Below are 4,421 nucleotides of genomic sequence, written 5' to 3' on the forward strand. Positions count from 1 at the left end.
AGGAGATATGTTTTTGAAGATCCTGGATTTTTATCAAAAGATTGCGGAGTTTTAAATTGCAAACTTAATAAATGAGATTTTTGTGAAATGTATCATGAGATTAATGTGGTTTTAAATTGAAAATTTACGGTGTTACAAGTTGGTATCAGAGCCTTGGTTTGAGGGATTCGGATGCACCTTCGGGTAAATCTGGACTCAAACTGAGGATTTGAGAAGATTTTTGAAGGAAATGATTTTTCTAAAGTGAATAAGAGTTTCAAAGAGAAAACGAGAAAGAGAATTGTGTACAATCAGCCAGAGCCCGAGCGGTGATTTCCCAAAATACCCTTACTTTATGCTTATGAGATATGTTATGAGATATTATGCATGCTAGAGATAGGCTAGGTATTTCATATTTTAGGACTAGAGTGGCCTGATTTGTGATGCCTTAGCCTAGGATTTGCTGTTATATGTGATATGCTTTCGAGTATGTGCTGAGTAAGAGTATCCAGATGGAATCCTTTGAGAGAGGAATTGAGTAGAGGAGTAATCTAGGAGAGATACCTAGATGAGCATTCGTGGAATCTACTGAGAGAGTAGTCATAGGCCCGCGTGGGGTGAAGTTGCTTGAGTTCGGTGATATCCTACGAGTACGAGGAGGGCATGTAGGATAATAGCCTAGAGAGGTTTTATGTGCTAATAGAGGTTATTCGATGCCCGAATGCTGCTTGCTTCGTGCTTTGTGGAACTCTCGATAATAGGAGTTAGCTACCAAGTGAATATGACGATATTCAGGAGGTAGATGGCTGGCATCATTAGGAGTTCTTCAGCAGCTGATGGCGGAGAGGTGTGAGAACCTCGGACGAGCCTAGGGGGTGATCATGGTCAGATGGGTGCGCTGACAGAGTAGAGCATTTCGCAAGGGAGCGAGCACGCGTAATGATATAGACGATCAAGAAGGTTGAACAGCTACTTAAGGACTCTGGGATGGCACGTGTGGAAAGTATGGGTAGATGTGGCAGGTAGTATGGGCCCGTACTACTAAAAGCATAGGACCCATACTCGATGCAGGAAGCATACCGGAGGATTCTAAGTAGCAGATTGAGAGGTGATGTCATGGTTCGAGTACCATGATTAGTAGCAGATTGAGAGGTGATGTCATGGTTCGGGTACCATGATTGGTAGCAGATTGAGAGGTGATGTCATGGTTCGAGTACCATGATTAGTAGCAGATTGAGAGGTGATGTCATGGTTCGGGTACCATGATTGGTAGCAGATTGAGAGGTGATGTCATGGTTCGAGTACCATGATTAGTAGCAGATTGAGAGGTGTCACACCCCGGCTGTCGGCGGAAACACCGGGCAGTGTAACGTCATTTCTCGTATCATAGTTATCAACTTCCTGAAAACACATGCAATTTAAAATACGTCAACATAAAGTTGGTGAGTCCACGGGTTTTGACTCCATATAAAAATAATACATTTTCCAAGTTCAAAAGTATAGTTTTGAAAGTATTATTTTGAGTTTCCAACATTTAGTATATATATCCTAGGTATAATGGTTTACTTACCAAATAAGTATATACCTATAAGTCTCATATATTATAAATATAATGTTTGTAATTCCATACAAACTAAGTTGCTACGTATAAATCTTATTTCAATTCTATACGAGTAAAACCGCTACGTATAAATCTATTTCAATTCTATACGAGTAAGTAGGATAGGTATAGTGGTCTACTTAATATACAAGTAATATACCTACTAGATTCTTATACTTAGAGTATAAGTCTTTGGGAAACTTATACTTAAAATTCATACTTGTATCTCGACAAAGTATAATGCTTCTAAAGTTTTTCTACCATGAGTCTGTAGCTGCGACTGTATGACTTAGTTTTATACCTCTTATTATTATTACAAGGATCACACATTGCGGTAGTACAAGGATTACACCTTGCGGTAGTACAAGGATTACACCTTACGGTAGTACAAGGATCACACCTTGAGGTAGTACAAGGATCAGACCTTGCGGTAGTACAACTATAATTAGAATTAAAACCAGGTTTTATCTTGACATAAAACCAACAATAACAACATACTTATCAATTAACATATAGAAATTCCGAGTATAACTCTGGAACTATATCGCACACAACATATATACAGAAACCCAAGTATAACTCAAGATCTACATTCATATACTACTATAACAATAACATGCTAACAACTTTACGATAGTTGTATACTTTCAGATACAAAATAACTATATCCCGGTTATTATAACTATCTACATTGATACTGATATACTATCATATAGACATAATAATAACGTATATATAATATTTAGCATGCGTTTTCCCCCGAAATATTAGAAAGTGGGGTCGTGAAACTCACCTTAGCAACGTGATTTTTTGTAATCTAAGCAGAAACGGTCAGCGTACATGGTCGTCGGGGCTCGGGATGCAAGAGGGCTTCAGCAAAGGAGAGAGGAGGAAGGAGATCAGGTGCAAGAATGGCTGAGGTCGAACTTGCTATTTATGGGAAGATTTTTGGCCTTCACGACGTGAAAAATGATAGGTTCACGTCGTGAGTTATGGCAAGAGTCATCCCGTAGCTTTAACGCGTGTTTTCTAGCCTCGAATAGTGTCTTGCAGCGTCCTCACGTCGTGAGAAAACCTAGCTCACGTCGTGAGCTTTAGGGTTATCGTTCCGTAGACTTCTAGCTGCAAAATGAGGCGGTTTGACTCCTCACGTCGTGATTTTTTAGGCTCACTTCGTGAGTCCAGTCAGATTAGGGTTTCTGACACGTGTCGTGCACTCAGACAGCTGTAACTTCGGAAGGTCGTAACTTTTGCATACGAACTCCGTTTTTGACGTTCTTTATATCCACGCGTAGGTATTTACGAGCACTACAACTCTCTTTTAGACTCCAATAGCTAATTCTAAGTCTATTTTAAATTCCTTATGTTATAGAGATTTTATAGTGTTCAGTTTATCATAACTTCTTCATGCAAAGTCAGATTTAGATGTTCTCTATATTTTTGGAATCGTATGGACGTATACTTTGATTTATACCATAAAGTATGTATGAAAGTTCATATTTATATTAGAATTATCATGAAATACATAGTGAGTTTACTACATTACTAGTTTAACAAAATCACATTACATGATTGGTATAATCACATGTGATTGTTATTTACCTATTTTGACTATTTTTACATTCTCCCCCCGTTGATAAAATTTCGTCCCGAAATTTATTTTTAACTAGATACCACTGAAGGGTACTAGATAGCTTCCCTGCTTCCTATTACATTTGACCTACCACGACCTAACTTCCTTGACTCCTTAACTTTGGACATTCCTTCTTGATATGTCCAATTTCACCACACTTAAAACACGCTCTTCCTCCATCATAGCCGATTCAAGTGTTTGTTCCTTGATTTCCTGTTGTAGTTGTTGTGCTCCTACAGTAATTGGTAGTGTGTCCCTTCTTTTTGCACTTCATGCAAATATAACAGTCACCTGCATGTTGATTGTTACATTGACTGCACCATGAACAGTTACCTAGGTGATGACGATGCACCATGGGAGTTTTCCAGCATACTTCATTGGTTGGATGGGTATTGTTGTTGTGGCTGCATAATTAGTTGCCACATCTTGTCTTTCCTCATATGATTGTATGGGATTCTTCCCATTAAATTTGCGCTTGTTCGTTCCAGATTCGGGAGACTCAGCTATAAATCCCACTTGGATTTCTGTGCTGGTTAGCTGATGAGCTATATGCTTTGCATTGTCATATGTTGTAGGCTTCGATGCGATCACCATTCCTTTGATTTGCGATGCTAGACCCCAGATATATCGCTCAATCTTCTTGTATTCTGGGGTTACAAGTGTCGGACACATCACCACAAGATCATTGAATCTAGCGGTATAAACATTTATCTTTGAACCCTTCATGGTTAGGGTCCACAATTCTTGTTCCAGCTTATGTATTTCCTCCCTGGGACAATACTCCTCTACTAGCATCCTCTTCAGCTCTTCCCATTGCATGGAATTGGCAGCATCAATACCCGTTGTATTCACATGGTTGTTCCACCATGTAAGTGTTGCATCAGCGAAGGTACACGCAGCAAATCGTACCTTACATTCGTCCGGACATAAGCTTATTTGAAATACTGATTCTATCTTTTCAATCCACTGGGTCAAGCTAACAACCCTTTCCGTTCCATGGAAGCTCTTAGGTTTGCAATTCATAAAATCCTTGTAGGTACACATTCTGGCGGTCCCTACATTACCTTCATTTCTAACTCCTCCTCTTATGATATTAGCAAGAGCTGCAGCGATTCTTTGGGCTATGATTTCTTCAAGTTCTACTGAACTTATTGGAGGGTTTGTTTCTCGTGGTGGTGGTTGCGGTTGTTGTTGTTGTGGTTCTGGTCG

Source organism: Lactuca virosa, chromosome 5, assembly GCF_052849685.1.
Source record: "Lactuca virosa cultivar CGN04683 chromosome 5, Lactuca_virosa_CGN04683_v6, whole genome shotgun sequence".
Lineage (NCBI taxonomy): Eukaryota > Viridiplantae > Streptophyta > Magnoliopsida > Asterales > Asteraceae > Lactuca > Lactuca virosa.